The 18,872-nt window shown below is 46.8% G+C and overlaps 1 pseudogene; it reads left to right on the top strand.

The window, feature by feature from the left end:
• The window catches only part of LOC140723691 (uncharacterized), an 805,012-nt pseudogene that overhangs the window by 448,458 nt on the left and 337,682 nt on the right, over positions 1-18,872 (top strand).

Raw genomic sequence — 18,872 nt, 5'->3', positions numbered from 1 at the left:
TAGGCTTCTGTAAATATTTTTTACTTAATCTAAGATTTTTATTCTGCCACACATACGAGGATATTTTGGAGTCAATAATATCAAAAAAAGACTTAGTAATAAAAATTGGTAATGTTTGGAATAAATATAAAAATTGGGTAATACTATCATCTTGATAGTATTAATTCGACCAACCAATGACAGAGATGATGGGGACCACCTGGAAACAAGTTGCTTGATTTGTTCAATTAAAGGTAAAAAATTAACTTTAAATAAACCCTTATGTTTCTTGGTAATTTTAATACCCAAATAAGTAAAATGATCTGTGACAACTTTAAACGGTAAGTGTTTATAAATTGAAACTTGCATATTTAATGGAAATAATTCACTTATTAAAATTCAGTTTGTAGGCAGAAAAGCTACTAAACTGAGCAAGCAAGGATGAAATAGCAGGAATAGATCTCTCAGGGTCAGATATGTATAGTAACAAATCATCAGCATATAATGATAACTTATAAGTCCCTTACCCATGGGTAATACCAAAAATATTAGGTGATTCACGAATGGCAACGGCTAGAGGTTCCAAAGCAATGTCAAATAATAGAGGACTTAAAGGGCAGCCTTGCCTTGTACCACGGGACCACTGAAAAAAAGATCTTTGATTCTTGGTAAGAACCGAAGCCAAAGGTTTATAATACATTAATTTAAACCATGATATAAATTTCAAGCTAAAATTAAAATTCTGCAACGTATTATATAAATATAGCCATTCAACTCTATCGAACGCTTTTTCAGCATCTAAGGAAATGACATTCTGGTATTTTAGATGAAGAAGTATAAATTATATTAATTAATTTTCTAATGTTAAAAGATGAATAACAGTTTTTAATAAATCCGGTCTGATCTTCAGAGATAATTTGAGGTAAAATCTAGTGGCCAGAATTTTGGTAAAAATCTTAGAATCCGTATTCAGCAAGGATATTGGCCGATAGGATGCACATTCAGTGGGGTCTTTATCTTTTTTAAGAATTGGAGAAATGGAGGCATCATAAAAAGATTGTGCTTATTTACCTACAGTTAACGCATCTTTAAAAATTTTACAAAGCCAAGGAGCGAGTATAGAAGAAAAGGATTTAAAAAATTCAACAGTATAACCGTCCGGACCAGGGGCTTTATCTGAATTCATTGAAAATGGGAGTGGGGTCCCCTTTCCAGACCCTGCCCAGGGACTTGTGCCACTCCTCAGGGTTATATATGGAACCTCTCGGGCAGGGACAGGGAGTGGGTTCCCCTTTCCTGACCCTGCCCGGGTACTTGCCTGCACTCCTCAGGGTTATATATGGAACCTCTCGAACAGGGACAGGGAGTGGATTCCCCTTTCCAGACCCTACCCGGGGACTTGTGCCACTCCTCAGGGTTATATATGGAACCTCTCGGGCAGGGACAGGGAGTGGGTTCCCCTTTCCAGACTCTAACCGGGGACTTGCCTGCACTCCTCAGGGTTATATATGGAACCTCTTGGACAGGAACAGGGAGTGGGTTCCCCATTCCAGATCCTGCCCGGGGACTTGTGCCACTCCTCAGGGTTATATATGGAACCTCTCGGGCAGGGACAGGGAGTGGGTTCCCCTTTCCAGACCCTAACCGGGGACTTGCCTGCACTCCTCAGGGTTATATATGGAACCTCTCGGACAGGGACAGGGAGTGGGTTCCCCTTTCTGGATCCTGCTCGGGGGCTTGCGCCACTCCTCAGGGTTATATATGGAACCTCTTGGACAGGGACAGGGAGTGGGTTCCCCTTTCCAGACCCTGCCCGGGGACTTGTGCCACTCCTCAGGGTTATATATGGAACCTCTCGGACAGGGACAGGGAGTGGGTTCCCCTTTCCAGACCCTGCCCGGGGACTTGTGCCACTCCTCAGGGATATATATGGAACCTCTCGGGCAGGGATAGGGAGTGGGTTCTCGTTTCCAGACCCTGCCCTTGGACGTGCACTCCTCAGGGTTATATAAGGAATCTCTCGGGCAGGGACAGGGAGTGGGTTCCCGTTTCCAGACCCTGCCCGGGGACTTGTGCCACTCCTCAGGGTTATATATGGAACCTCTTGGACGGGAACAGGGAGTGGGTTCCCCTTTCCAGACCCTGACCGGGGACTTGCCTGCACTCCTCAGGGTTATATATGGAACCTCTCGGACAGGGACAGGGAGTGGATTCCCCTTTCTGGACCCTGCCCGGGGACTTGCGCCACTCCTCAGGGTTATATATGGAACCTCTCAGACAGGGACAGGTAGTGGGTTCCCCTTTCCAGACCCTGCCGGGGGACTTGTGCCACTCCTCAGGGTTATATATGGAACCTCTCGGACAGGGACAGCGAGTGGGTTCCCCTTTCCAGACCCTGCCCGGGGACTTGTGCCACTCCTCAGGGTTATATATGGAACCTCTCGGACAGGGACAGGGAGTGGGTTCCCCTTTCCCAGGCAGACACCCGAAGGTGACCGGGAACCACCAGAGGGGCTGATGTAATACAAGCCATGGCACGGTGGGTCACTGAGGTAAGGGAACCCATTTGAATGACAGCCCGACTGCACGCGGATTTTGGTGAATTTACCCGATAACTACAGAAAAAAGGAGAATCCTTTGCGTACTTGATAGCTCGTTTTAAGGATACGTGAGAGTCCAATGCCGGCAAACCCCTGGACAGATCAGTATGTCCAGCTGGCAGTGCAGACTTTTCTAAACTGTCTCAGACCCAAGCCTGCCCACTCCTTTAAGTTAACTAATCTCAATTCGCTGTGTCAGACCTGGCCCCAGGGTGACATAAATTCTGATGAATAGGGAGCGCAATTGACACTTTAAAGGGACTGGGGGAAAGCGAGAGTGTGCACAGAGAACCGGTAGTGAGGAGATGGAGTTCGGGTCCCGACGAAGAACCCAGAATGGGTGGCGGGATCGTGCGGACGGTGCAGATGAAGAGGACACTTGGCTAAGGACTGAGACGGTGTTTGTAGAAAGAGGGGACATTGGGCCAGAGATTGTCGCACTGCATTCACAGACAAGAATAATAAGCTGCAGGAAGAGAGCCTGGATCACAGTGATGCTCGACAGCTTACCACATTTACTCTCCACCATCCCTTAGGTCCTGGATAGGACAGGCCAGAGGGGACGGATCACAGTGATACTCGACAGAGTACCACATTTACTCTCCACGATCCCTTTGGTCCCGGATAGGGCAGGCCAGAGGGGACGGATCACCGTGATACTCGACAGAGTACCACATTTACTACCCACAATCCCTTTGGTCCCAGATAGGGCAGGCCAGAGGGGACGGATTACAGTGATACTCGACAGAGTACCACATTTACTCTCCACAATCCCTTTGGTCCCGGATAGGGCAGGCCAGAGGGGACGGATTACAGTGATAGTCGACAGAGTACCACATTTACTCTCCACAATCCCTTTGGTCCCGGGTAGGGCAGGCCAGTAGGGACGGATCACAGTGATACTCGACAGAGTACCACATATACTCTCCACAATCCCTTTGGTCCCGGATAGGGCAGGCCAGAGGGGACGGATTACAGTGATACTCGACAGAGTACCACATTTACTCTCCACAATCCCTTTGGTCCCGGATAGGGCAGGCCAGAGGGGACGGATTACAGTGATACTCGACAGAGTACCACATTTACTCTCCACAATCCCTTTGGTCCCGGATAGGGCAGGCCAGAGGGGACGGATTACAGTGATACTCGACAGAGTACCACATTTACTCTCCACAATCCCTTTGGTCCCGGATAGGACAGGCCAGAGGGGACGGATCACAGTGATACTCGACAGAGTACCACATATACTCTCCACAATCCCTTTGGTCCCGGATAGGGCAGGCCAGAGGGGACGGCGATACAGGCGGCTGTGATCAGGCTCACCACACAGGCAGGCTCTTTTCTCACTGCTGTAATCAGGTAGAAGGTACAAGAGCCTCAGTACTCGCCCCACCAGGGTCAGGAACAGTTACTACCCCTCAACCATCAGGCTGTGGAACAACACAGGATAACTGCGCTCACCTGCTGTCCATAGAGATGCTTCCACAACAAATCATCGTACTGGGACCGTCTTAAAATGAGTGAAATAAGACGTGGTTTGACTGAGACAGATCACATTCCTGTCTCAGAATTAGAGAAATACAATCTCACAGGATATTTACAGTGAAAGGGCTGGAATGATGTTTCCCATAAGGTGTGGAACCAGCGCTCACAGACTCAAAATCCGAGGACAACTCAGCAGGACTGAGATGAGGAGAAATTTCCTCACCCAGAGTGCAGTGAATCATTGCAATTATCTCCACAAGGTTTCTAAATTGAATAGACATATCCTGGGGCTCAGCGGTGGTGGGAAGTTGCAGGGAAGTTGTGCTGAGGTCAAAAGTCAAGCATGTTCTGAGTGAAGGGCAGAAGCGGTGCAAGGGGCCGAATGGCCACGCCTTCTCTATTTCTGATTATCTGAAACACGAGTTTACCTTTGCGCCTCACTGTTTCTTGTCCTGTCAGATTGAACAGGGAGCGCTGAGAGCACCGGACATCTATCGGCAGCCACTGCGGTTATTTCATCTTCTCGTTGTTTATTTGCATTGGCGAAGTTTGTTGTCTTCTGCTCTCTGGTTGATCTTTCAGTGATCCAGATATAGTTACCGTTCTGTAGCTTTGCTCTGTATGTTTGTAGGAGTTGTATGTGGCGACTTATATGTACTCTGTTAGTTTTTGGAATTGTCGCTTGGGGAATCTGAGGTGGAGGAGTATTGGGGGCTTATTTAAAATTAGACATAGATATTATCCAACCAATTTTTATTTGACAAGGGTTAATTCTGATATTGAAACTAACTGTTCTTTTTGTGGTTTATATCCAGAGGATTTATTCAATCTATTTTGGGATTGTGAATGTGTTAAAACATTTTGGGTTGTTGTTTGTCAATTTATAGATCAATATATTAATGTGGATTTTACTTTTTTGTTTTCAAAATGTCTTATTTGTGTTTACTAATAACACCAAATCTCATAGGGATCATTTCTTTATCATAAATCTTTTCTTAATTTGCAGCAAATTTTATATCCATAAATGCAATCACAGCAATTAGAAACCTTCATTTATATTTTTTACATCAGACTTCAAACTATACGTTTATACTCTGAAAACTTCCCATAACCAGAAAGCTGTAAAGACTGTACAAATCTGTGAACGTTTTGGGTTATCTCTGTTAATGTTCCTGTTTTGTGACTCCTCTTAGATATAGTTCCTTCTGTCCAACAGTATTCAGAGCGGATTTCCTTGTTTATTTGTATATTTAAAGTTAATAGTTATATATTCGTTGCTGCTTTTGTGTGATTCCCTGGCTTTGTGAGCATATATTTAGTGTTTCTGCTTTTGTTAGTGTTCAATAAAAATTTAAAATATTAAAAAAATAAAATAAAATTTACTTTGAACTTTGAGCCTCAGGGAACTTGCTTTGATTCTGAGAACAAACTGTGACTGACATATCCGGCTCCCGGCAGCAGTCCGCCCTCGGATACACTCACAGCCAATCAGAGAACACCACTGGGAGGATCTTGCCTCCATTGGTTGAGGAGTGTCAGTGGGCGGGACGCTGGACGGACGGAAGTTTGGAATCGGGAACGAGCGGACCCGGTGAGAGACCCGAGATTGGGAGCAGCTCCCCGGGTAAAGGCTGCAACAGCGGCCGGAGTTTTGAATCCTTCCGATGGCGGAGGTGAAGATTCGGGCGGAGATTCCGTGAGATGTTTCAGCCACACAGGGGGTGCCCGGTCTTTCCCCGCCGTGGATCGGGGCCTATTGTCCGGAGTTTCCTCCCAGTCCTGTCTCCTGCTGCTGGGATACGGGAGCTGGCCCGCAGCGGCTGCCGATGGATCTCCGGTGCTGTGAGCGCTCCCCTGTGCAAAAGGACAGGCTGAAGGTCAAGGGAGAACCAGGCGCAAAGGTAAACTCGGACTTTAGAAAGTAAGAAACTGGATCAGGCCATTCGGCCTGTTGCGCCTGTTCTGCCTTTCACTCAGAACTTGCCTGATCTTTGACCTCAGCGCAACTTTCGCGCAACGTTCCCAGCATCGCAGAGCCCCAAAATTTGTCCTTCGAATTTAGAAACCTTGTGGAGAAAATTCCAAAGATTCGCTGACCTCTGGGTGAGGAAATTTCTCCTCATCTCAGTCCTGCTGAGGTGAACTCGGATTCTGTGACCTCAGTTCCTCACCACAGCCAAAGGAAACATCATTCCTGCCTCTACCCTGTCAATACCCTGTGAGACTGTGTCTGTCTCAGTCAGACGACCTTTTATTTCTCTTATTTTGATACAGGCCCGGTCAGTATAATCTCTCCGAGGACACTACTTCACCTCCTAAATCAATCTGGGAAATCTCTTCATTCCCTTCATCCCACAGGCTGACTCCGGGAGGGAGACCAGACCTGTGCACAGTGTTCCATGTACGCTCTCACCAGGACCCCATATACCTTCAGAGGAGATCTTTATTCTTCTATTCAAACCTTCCTTCCCATTCAATGCTCTTCATTTAATATCAAACTCAAACAGTGAACAGACACAACACAGCCTCAGCCATGAATTTAAAGGGCAGGTGTTGCAACAGTTTGAGCTTCATACCGGGGGCCATGGAGCACGCAGGGTGTCACAAAGGGAGGAATGTGGGAGTGTTGTATGTCTGAGCCCAGCTGTGTGTGTTTGTGTATCAGAATCAGGTTTAATATCACTGGCATATGTGTGAAATTTGTTGTTTTGTGTCTGCAGTACATTGCAATATTTAGTAATAAAAACTACAGATTACAATTAGAATGTGTAAAATTATATTTAAAATGTTGTGCAAAAAGAGAAGAAAAATACTGAGGGGTTGTTCATGGGTTCATTGTCTATTCAGAAATCTGATGGTGGGGGAGAAGCTGTTCCTGAACTGGTGAGAGTGTCCTCAGGGTCCTGTACATCCTCCTTGATGGTAGCAATGAGACGAAGGCATGCCCTGGGTGATGGGGGTCCTTAATGATGGATGCCACCTTTTTGTGGCATCATCTTTTGAATGTGTCCTGGATGCTGTGGAGTTCAGTGCCCATGAAGGAGCTGGCTGAGTTTACAACTTTCTGCAGCATTATCCGATCCTGTGCAGTGGCCTCTCCACACCAGGCAGTGATGCAACCAGTTAGAATGCTCTCCACAGTACATCTGTAGAAATTTGCAAGTGTCTTTAGTGACAGACCGATTCCCCTCAATCTCCGAATGAAATATAGCCGATGTTGTGCCTTCATTGCAACTGCATCAATATGTTGGGCCCAGGATAGTTCCTCAGAGATGTTGACAGGCAGGAAATGGAAACTGCTCACCCTTTTCACTTCTGATGCCTCGATGAGAACTGGTGTATGTTCCCTCGACTTCCCCTTCCTGAATCCACAATCAATTCCTTTGTCTTCATGATGTTGAGTGCAAGGTTGTTGCTGCGACACCACTCAACTTGCTGATCTATCTCACTCCTGTACTCCTCCTCGTCACCATCTGAAATTCCAGCAACAATAGTTGTGTCATCAGCAAGTTTATAGATGAGCCTGGCCACACAGACGTGGTGTAGAGAGAGTAGAGCAGTGGGCTGAGCACGCATCGTTGAGGTGTGCCAGTGTTGATTGTCAGCAAGGAGGAGATGTTATTTCTGATCCACACAGACTGGGGTCTCCTGGTGAGGATCTAGGTGCAGAAGGAGGTACAGAGGCCCAGGTTTTGGAGCTTGTCGATTACAATTGAGGGTCTGATTGTGTTGAACGCTGAGCTGTAATCAGCAGCCTGACTTGTGTATTGCTATTGTGCAGCCTATCTAAGGCCGAGTGGAGAGCCAGTGAGATTGCATCTGCTGTAGACATATTGTGGCAATCGGCAAATTGCAGTGGGTCCAGGTCCATGCACAGGTTGATTCTATCCATGACGAAGCCCTCAAAGCACTTCATCAATGCTGTGTGTTTGTGTGTGTGCATGCACGCTTGAAACAGTGATCCCAGTTTGATTCAGGAATCTTTCCTGTAGCTGGGGTACCTCAGAAGAGGGGTCATAGTGATGGGACGATCATTTTGATCAGAGCCAAATAACTTAGCCAGTAAATGCTGAACCTTTAGAAATTACAAATCACATGTGTGTTTGAGAGAGTATTTACAGATTTAATTGTAGAATTCAAAATTTACCAAGTAAATTTATTCTCGAAGTACACGCATGTCACCATGTTCAATCCTGAGATTGTTTTTTTCGGACAAACTCAGTAAATCCAAGAATCATGATTGAATCAATGAAAGCCCGAACCCAACATCGTAGATAAAATACAATGTGCAAAAGACAACAGACTGTGGAAATATTAAATAGAAAAAAATAAGTAAGAAATAATTATCATGAACAGGAGATGAAGAATCTGTGAATGTGTCCATGGGTTATAGGAACAGCTCAGTGATGGGGCAATTGAATATGAGTAAGATTATCCCCTCTGTTTGAAGAACTTGATGTTTGAAGGGTGATAACAGTTCCTGAACCTGGTGGTGTGGGTCCTGAGCCTCCTGCACTTTCTTCCTGATGGCATCAGTGAGAAGAGATCATGTGCCACTTGGTGGGTTCCTTGATGATAGATGTAGCTTTCCTATGACAGCGCACCAGAGAAATGTGCGCAGTGGTGGGGAGCGTTTTACCCGTGATGTACTGGGCCGTATCCACTACTTTCTGTAGGATTTTCCTTTCAAGGGCTTTGGTGTTTCCATAGCAGGCCATGATGTAACCACTGAACATATTCTCCACACACATCTGTAGAAGTTTGTCAAGGTTTTAGATGTCATGCTGAATCTTTGCAGGCTTCTAAGGAAATGGAGATGTTGCTGTGCTTTCTTCGTAATTGCACTTCCATGCTAGGCTCAAGACAGATCCTGGAAAGTGATGACATTGAGGAATTTAAGGTTGCTGACCCTCTCCGCCTTTGATCTCTGATGAGGACTGGCTCACGGATCTCCTGTTTCCTCCTCCTGAAGTCAAATAATCAGCTCCTGGCTCTTGCTGAAGTTAAATGAGAGGTTGCCATAAGACCATAAGATATAGGAGCAGAATTAGGCCATTTGGCCCATCGAGTCTGCTCCGCCATTTCATTTTCGCTGATCCAATTTCCCTCTTGGCCCCACTCTCCTGCCTTCTCCTGGTAGCCCATCATGCCCTGACCAATCAAGGAACTATCAACCCCTGCCTTAAATGTACATGAAGATTTGGCCTCCACAGCTGCCAATGATTCACTGTCCATAGAGTCCATAGATTCATTACTCTCTGGCTAAAGAAATTCCTCCTCATCTCTATTCTAAAGATACCGCTCTATTCTGAGGCTGTGTCCTTTGGTCTTAGACTCTCCCAAAAGAGGAAACATCCTCTCCATACCCACTCTATTAATCCTTTCACTATTTAATATATTTCAATTAGGTCTCCTCTCATTCTTTTGAATTCCACTCAATACAGGGCCAGAGCCATCAAATACTCCTCATGTGACAACATATTTAAATTGGGAATCATTTACGTGAATATCTTTTGGATACTCTCCAGTGTCAGCACATCTTTTCTAAGATAAGGAGTCCAAAACTGCTGACAGTACTCCCAGTGAGGCCTCACCAGTGCTTACAAAATTTTCAGCATTACATCCCTGCGTTTATATTCTATTCCTCTTGAAATGAATGCTGACATTACATTTGCCTTCTTCACCACAGACTCGATCTGCAAATTGACCTTTAGGGACAATTTAGAAAATAGTCAGCCCTGTCATTTCTGCTACCAAAGTGCATGTTGATACCCTTTGCTGACACTGTATTCCATCTGACACTTCTTTGCCCATTCTCCTCATCTGTTGAAGACCTTCCATAGCCTCTCTATTTCCTTAAAATGACCTGACCCTCAACCATCTTCATATCGTCTGAAAACTTTGCAGCAAGGTCATTAGTTTCATCATGCACATCACTGACACTTAACATAAAGAGTATCAGTCCCAACACAGACCACTGTGGAACCCACTCGTCAGGAGGCTCCCTTTATACCCACTCTTTGCTTCCTCTCAATCAGCCACGGCTCTGTCCATGCTGGAATCTTTCCTGCAATACCATGGGCTCGTGGGTTGTTAAAGCAGCTTCATGTCAGGCATCATGTCAAAAGCCGTATGAAAATCCAGGTGAACAACATCAATCGATTCTACTTTGTCTATCCTGCTTGTTATTTCTTAAAATAATTTCAACAGGTTTGTCAGGCAAGATTTTCCCTTCAGGAAACCATGCTGACTATGGCCTATTTTATCTTGTGACACGGTACTCTCAGACCTTATCATTAATAATCGACTCCAGCATTTTTCCAATCACTGAGGAGAGACTGACTGGCCTATAGTTTCCTTTCTTCTGCCACTCTCCCTTCTTGAAGAGTCGAGTGACATTTGCAATTTTCCATTCTTGCCAAACTATTCCAGAACCTTGTGATTCTTGAATGTTCATTACTAATGGGTCCACAATCTTTTTAGCCACCTCTTTCAGAACCCTGGGGTGTACACCATCTGGGTCACGTGATTTATCTAACTTGGCCTCTCAGTTTCCCAAGAACCTTCACTCTGGTTCTGGTAACTTTGCAAACTTCTGACTCCTGACACCTGGAAGTTCCACCATTATGCTGGTGTCTTCCTCAGTGAAGACAGACACAACATACTTATTCAGTTTGTCTGCCATTTCCTTGTCTCTCGTCACTGCCTCTCCAGCATCGTTTTCCAGCCACCCGAGACTTTATATTAGATAAAAAGTGGGGTGCGTGTGCATTAATTGGACAAGAATGTTGCACCAACACACCAGACAAATCTGAAAATGTAACTCATCTGATGGATTATATTTGAGAGGCAGCAGATAGAATGAGAGAAGTGGGAGAGCAGTTCCACAATGATAACCCCTCAGAAAGCCGGTGGCCATTTGGGACTCTGGGAGGATGGTGGGATACTGGTTTACATTGTACAGTTCCACAATGATAACCCCTCAGGAAGCCGGTGGCCATTTGGGACTCTGGGAGGATGGTGGGATACTGGTTTACATTGTACAGTTCCACAATGATAACCCCTCAGGAAGCCGGTGACCATTTGGGACTCTGGGAGGATTGTGGGATACTGGTTTACATTGTACAGTTCCACAATGATAACCCCTCAGGAAGCCTGTGGCCATTTGGGACTCTGAGAGGATGGTGGGATACTGGTTTACATTGTACATTTCCACAATGATAACCCCTCAGGAAGCCGGTGGCCATTTGGGACTCTGGGAGGATGGTGGGATACTGGTTTACATTGTACAGTTCCACAATGATAACCCCTCAGGAAGCCGGTGGCCATTTGGGACTGTGGGAGGATGGTGGGATACTGGTTTACATTGTACAGTTCCACAGTGATAACCCCCCAGGAAGCCGGTGGCCATTTGGGACTCTGGGAGGATGGTGGGACACTGGTTTACATTGTACAGTTCCAGAATGATAACCCCTCAGGAACCCGGTGGCCATTTGAGACTCTGAGAGGACGGTGGGATACTGCTTTACATTGTACAGTTCCACAATGATAACCCCTCAGGAAGCCGGTGGCCATTTGGGACTCTGGGAGGATGGTGGGATACTGGTTTACATTGTTCAGTTCCACAATGATAACCCCTCAGGAAGCCGGTGGCCATTTGGGACTCTGGGAGGATGGTGGGATACCTGTTTACATTGTACAGTTCCACAATGATAACCCCTTAGGAAGCCGGTGGCCATTTGGGACTCTGGGAGGATGGTGGGATACCGGTTTACATTGTGCAGTTCCACAATGATAACCCCTCAGGAAGCCGGTGGCCATTTGGGACTCTGGGAGGGTGATGGGATACTGGTTTACATTGTACAGTTCCACAATGATAACCCCTCAGGAAGACATTTTGGGACTCTGGATGAGAGAATACCATTTTACATTATGGAATAACCATTAGAGTAATAATAATAATCAGATTATGATTCTTTTCTCTTCCGTGTGACCGAAACGAGGGGACATAAGGGTTCCGGGTACTCATAGGTAATGGGTGGGATATAAGGGAAAGGAAAGCCTTGAGATCTGAATTATTTTCACCTTAAAGACATCATTCACTTCGTAAGTTCTGATGATATTGGATGTCTGTTGTCATGGGACAACAAAGAGGAGGGAATGGGGAAATATATACTGAACTTTGCATTTTATTGTGAGTATTTGATAAGACAAAATGGAGCTGTACAAACCCCGGAGTGCTGAGCTGGTAAATGCAATATATGTAGGTGACTAAAGTAGCCGGAGGAAACGACAAGAAATGTGCTCACTAAAGGAACTCGTCACTGCAAACACTGAACGCTGTGCAGAAATGAGGAAGTAGCGGAGACGACTCAACCGGAGATGGCAGCAACAACAAATGTATCGGGAACACGGAGCTCGCTGGGAACAGTAACCTCGTCTCGTTCTTATGTACAGAAGGAATATTTTGTAAACGCTGTGTTTGAAGTCCCCGACCATCCCTGGTGAGAATGGAGGTGAACTTACCCCCTGCAGGTAATAAAGAATAAATCTGCTTGATGAAGAAACACTCGGTGTTGGGATTGTGTTCTGTGATTCTCAGCAGAGAGATACTTGACAGGGGGTTAAGGGTGAAAGGTGGGGAGATTATGGGGCACATGAGCGGATACCTCTTCACTCAGAGTGTCACTGGAGTGTTAAATGAGCTTCCCCCACCCACAAAACGTCTGCCCCTGAATGAGTTGGAGCCCAAATGGCGGGTCCCTCAAATGAGCTGCTGCCAACCAGAGACCGGGATCTTCGGGCTGGTTTGTTGCCACCAGAGAACATGATGTGTGCCCCTGGTGATGGACACACTGACGGTAGGTGTCGGCGCTTGGGGGGAGGGGGGCAGTGTTGTACTTGTACGGGTGGGTAGAGATATCTCAGAGACAGCAGATCCCAGACAAGAGCTCGTCCTTTATTCTGGGAGGTCCTGGTACCAGTTGTAACGGGGTTTACCCGACGGTGCAGTCTGGGATGTCAGGGACTGGGCCGTCTCCAGTGCCAGTACAGACACTCTCGGCTGAGCCTGGAGTGGGAGCAGGGACGGTTCCTGTTCAGATACGGACATGAAGGCCCAAACCCGGGGAGACGCCATTGTCAAATTTCACCAAGAAACGATCAGGCCAAACAACTTCAGGCAGAACTGGTCAGGATGACAAACAGACATCAGTACACAGGAATGACAACTTTGAAAATCAGAAATAAACCAATGTAAAAACAAATTTAAAACCAGCTTCTTTGCCTCTGGATGGGTGGAATGGAAATGGTCCCGAGGCAAAGGAGGTGGTTTCACACCGACTGCACGACTCAGTCGCCCCATTGAAGGAGTGGCAGTGGCGATTGAGTTCGCACTGAGAGGGGGATTGGACACGGAGGGACAGGCCTGATGAGGGTCGGTTTGATTGCCGAGGGGATCTGCTGTCTTGTCTTGTGGACTGGCCACTCACGGCTTCCTCACCGGCTCAGACACTGAAAGCCCGTGTTTCCCTGACCTCCCCCCGCCCCCCCCCCCCCCGGTTCCAGGCAGTCTCGTCCCCGGGGAGATGAAAGAAAAAGTAAATTCACCCGCTTACAACTGGGCAACGATGTGTGTTAATTATTTGGAGAATGCAGATCAAACAATTAGTGAGGTTGTGGATGTCACCAAAACCGGTGTGTGGAGAAAGTGAGGGTTGTCTAAGGTTACAGTGGGATCGAGACCAGTTGGGAAAGTGGGCCAAGGAATTGCAGGTGGATCTTAGCTGTCACTCAGAAACAGTTCTTCAGGGGGTCAAAGACGACGGAGACACGAAAGAGAGCTTTTCTTGGGCTCTGGATTCAAACAGACAAGACTGGTGCACTCGTTCATCTCGTTTGAAGGTACCACGGCAGAATATAAGTTGTTGCTCCGCCACCCTGAGGGTGCAGTCATCAATTAGGAGCAACTTCGCACCATCCTCCACAAGTGTGACTGACCAGTCAGCAAGTATTTTAATTCTTCATTCCCAGTCCTGTTCCGCCGTGTCGATTCATGCACTCCTCTTGTGCCAAGATGAGCTCCCCTCCCCCCGCCCCCAGGGTGGAGGAGCAACACATTATATTCCGTCACATTATATACCCTCCAATCTGATGGCATGATCATCGATTTCCACTCAGGAGAACAAATTACCGTCACCCTCCTCTGTGCCCCACTCTGACCTTGTACTTCTTCTCACCTGCCTACACTCCTCCCGGGACCCTCCTCCTGCCCTCTCTCTGGTCCACTCTCCTCTCCTATCAGATTCTTTATTCTCCAGCCCACCCTTTCTTGACCTTCCCCACCCACCCGGCATCAGCTTCCAGCTCGCCTCTTCCCCTCCCCCACCACATTCTTATTCTGGCATCTTCCCCCGTGCTTCTCTGCCCTGCAGAAGGCGCTCGGCCAAAAAACGCCGACTGTTTATAATTTTCTATAGATGCTGCCTGAGGTGCGGAGTTCCTGCAGCGTTTTGTGTGAGTCGCTTTGGATTTCCAGCATTTGCAGACTTTCTCCTGTCAGTTCCAGAAATCGCCGTCCGTGACCAGGCGATCACATGCGCATGCGTATGGGTCCCTGGGAGTTTCGCGCGTGCGCACGGTGGGCAAAAGGCTCGGAGCTCGGCGCAGGTAGGAGCGCGGATCCGGGCGGTTTATTATCGGTACCGGCTTCCGAAAATCCAATCACTGTGAACTCCGGACACATCTTTCGTCCGCACCCCGGGACAGTCCAAGTCCTTTCCCTCTCTCTCTACGAGGGCTCCAGGCAACTTTCTGCTGAGGAGCGAAGGAGCTGGAGCCGTGGCGGATAGATGGGTCTCTTCCTCGTGGTGGTTTCTGGGTAAAGAGGCAGCCATAGATGACTAGGCCAGCGTTTTCCCCGTTAGTCCTGAGGCCGTATTTGGAATTGCAAACGGAGGGAAGGGGAGTAGATGGATCACTCGGGCACCACCGAGCACTGAGGAGCTGACCTTACAGTAACTGAAAATGTCAATTTTTACTGTATGAAAAGAAGGAAACAAAATCCTTACATCAGTTTTAGTCCTTGTGGAAATCACCTTTGTTCCATCTTGATCTGGACCTTTCCACCTGTGAGAACATGTTTAGTACCATTCGCTTTGGGTACATAATGATACCAATTACCTTTGGCCTGGGTAACAAGTGACCTGTAGCGTTCTCATCACAAATATGCCACACTCCAATGTGAACCGGGACTGCCCTCCCCATCATGTTCATTGGCATTGCCTCTGATGGGCTCTCCACCGTCAATCACCTGTGCGGAGGGGCAGAGTAATTCGAAACTGTCCAGGGTTTGCCGGGTAACATCACATGCTCTTTGTAGTGCTGGCGTACATGACCAGAACTTGAAATAATACCAATGTTTTCTCTAATTTATTTTTCTCACATCGTATGGACCGACCATTTGTCTGAAGGTTAAATGTTTAAACAGCCTGAAAACAGCACGGCACAAACAAAATACCAGCTGTGCAGCAACAAAGGCTCTCTGTGTGGGAGCATTTCAGTTACTGCGCAGCTCAGAATAATATGGGACAGAGAATAATACTAATGGAAGGAATCAGACTGGGCCAAGTCACAGATTGAATGTCCCATTCTCACACAGACAGGAAGACTGTCGGGGAATTAGATGGACAGACCAGTTGCCGGCACCATGAACAGTTAGAAGGTGAGTTCTTCCCCCAACTTGGGTTGATCCTCGCTGTAACAGTGTGATGTCAGAGCTCAGAAAGGAGATTAAAATTATCTCATAATATATCGGCTGTGAAAATTAATCAGATACAGGAGCAGAATGAGGTCGCTTGGCCCATCGAGTCTGCTCCACCATTTCATTACAGCTGATCCATTTCCCTCTCAGCCCCACTCTCCTACCTTCTCCCCATATCCCTTCCTGCCCTGACTAATCAAATATCCATCACCCTCTTCCATAAAATATACCCAATTACTTGGCCTCCAGAGCAACTCATAGCAACAAATTCCACAGATTCACCACACTCCAGTTAAAGAAATTCCTCCTCATCTCCATTCTGAAAGAACAAAGCTCGATTTTGAGGCTGTGTCCTCTGGTCTTTGACTCCCCCACTCTGGAAAACATACTCTCCACATCCACTCTATCGAGACTTTTCAATGTTCGATAGATTTCAATGAGGGCCCCTTCATTATTCTGAACTCCAGTGAGTAGAGGCCCCGAGCCATCAAGTGTTCTTCATCTGACAAACCTTATAATTACAGAAATATTTTTGTAAACTTCCTTTGAATGCTCTCCAATATAAGTATGTCTGTTCTACTTAAGGGACCTGAATCTGCTCTCAACAGTCCAAGTGAGGCCACACTTTATAAATACTCAACAACACATCCTTGCTTTTATATTCTCGTACTCTTCAACATTATTTCCTCTCCATTGAGAAAATAGTCTGCACTCTCATTGCTTCTAACAAAGTGGATGACCATACACCTCTCTGAATGATGACTTTCACTCATTGATGTCTTTTGTAAATATTTTTTACAGATTAGAAATGGCAAAAATTGTGTACGGGAATTTTAAACAGAACAACATGTCAGTTTGCTGTCTCTGCCCAGATATTTAAGGAGTTGCTAGATATTTAACCATGTATCACTGTTAAAGTGAAGATGAAGAATTATGTTATCACAGCTGGAAAAGTGCTTTGTGTCTGAAATGAAGTTTTCTGTTGTAACTCAGTGAAATCCACTGGAACAGGGGAGCTGAGAACACACCAGCATTTGTTCACTGGAGATCAGTTCTTCAACTGCATTGATTGTGCAAGGGGTTTACTACATCTGACATTTGACTTATGAATTGACAAAGAAGTGTGGGAAGTGTGTGAATCTTCACTCACTCATCTAACCTGATGCACACCAGCGAGTTCACACTGATAAGATGTCATTCACCTGCGCTGATTGTGGGAAGGGATTCACTCGGTCATCCAGCCTACTGACACACCAGCGAGTTCACACTGGTGAGAAGCCATTCACCTGCTCAGACTGTGGGAAGGGATTCACTCAGTCATCTCAACTGCAGAGACACCAGTCACTTCACACTGGGGAGAAGCCATTCACCTGCTCAGACTGTGGGAAGGGATTCACTTGGTCATCTGAACTGAAGATACATCAGCGAACTCACACTGGGGAGAGGCCGTTCACCTGTTCAGACTGTGGGAAAGGGTTTATTCGGTCATCTCAACTGAAGGTACATCAGCGAGTTCACACTGGGGAGAGGCCATTCACCTGCTCAGTCTGTGGGAAAGGATTCACTCAGTCATCTGTACTGAAGGAACATCAGCGAATTCACACTGGGGAGAGGCCATTCACCTGCTCAGACTGTGGGAAAGGATTCACTCATTCATCTGTACTGAAGGTACATCAGCGAATTCACACTGGGGAGAGGCCATTCACCTGCTCAGACTGTGGGAAGAAATTCACTGACTCATCCAGGCTACAGGCCCACCGGCGAGTTCATACTGGAGACAGGCCATTCACCTGTTCAGACTGTGGGAAGGCGTTTACTCGGTCATCTCAAGTGATGGTACATCAGCGAATTCACACTGGAGAGAGGCCATTTTCCTGCTCTGAATGTGGGAAGAGATTTGTTCATTTATCTGACCTACAGGTGCACCAGCGAGTCCACACTGGAGAGAGGCCGTTCACCTGCTCAGACTGTGGGAAGGCATTTACTCGGTCAGTTGAACTGAAGACACATCAGCGAATTCACACTGGGGAGAGGCTGTTCATCTGCTCAGACTGTGGGAAAGGGTTTATTCGGTCATATCAACTGAAGGTGCATCAACGAGTTCACACTGGGGAGAGACCGTTCACCTGCTCAGACTGTGGAAGGGGATTTACTCAGTCATCCCAACTGATGATACATCAGCGTATTCACACCGGAGAGAGGCCGTACGCCTGTTCTGAATGTGGAAAGAGATTCAGTCAGTCATCAGACTTACAGACACACCGACGAGTCCACACTGGGGAGAGGCCATTCTCCTGCTCCGAATGTGGGAAGAGATTCTCTCAGTCATTCCACCTTGTGACACACTACCGAGTTCACACTGGGGAAACTGTTTAAACAGGCTACAGGCTGGATATTTCACCATCACAGTTGCTGAATCAAGTTCAAAAGTGACTGTTGGTGCCGAACTCGGCAATTACTGTTGTTTATCAAACCCAGTTCTGCACTCTGGTCACTGGGCGTGGGAGGTATTCCTCAGCTAATGTTCACGTTTAATGGGACTGGAGTTTAATGGTTTGGATCTGTGACGCAGAAATCAGTTCTAATTTAAATCCCGTCCACATCAACAGAATCTCCTTTCTCTCCCCAACTATCATCTCCTATAACTGCCACAAGGCCTAAATTTACACTTCCCTGTTAAGCTTCAGAGTGGACAGTGTTGCCGGCCTTTCTGTTGCTTCCATGCCCCAATGGGTCAACTCCCCACCCACCCAGCAGTATCCAACAAGGTGTTCTGCTGAGGAGAACGCCCACAGGACAGCCCTGCACTGTCTTCCTAATGACCCTTACCTCTGCTGGTGGTCACGCATCTCCTATCCGAAGCTTGTACTCTGGGTGTGGCCATCTCTTCAGATGTTTCATTGATAGTATCTTCAGGCTCCCGAATGATCCTGAGTACATCCAACTCCCTGAACCAGTCAGTCAGGCACTGTGATTGGGTGCTCTTCCAGCAAATAGTCATTGGAAAACTGTCAGATATCCAGAGTTCCCACATCTGACTGGAGGAG

The sequence above is a fragment of the Hemitrygon akajei genome, unplaced genomic scaffold (genome assembly GCF_048418815.1).
Source record: "Hemitrygon akajei unplaced genomic scaffold, sHemAka1.3 Scf000126, whole genome shotgun sequence".
In the NCBI taxonomy this organism is placed as follows: domain Eukaryota; kingdom Metazoa; phylum Chordata; class Chondrichthyes; order Myliobatiformes; family Dasyatidae; genus Hemitrygon; species Hemitrygon akajei.
This window is presented reverse-complemented; position numbering and strand designations above follow the sequence as displayed.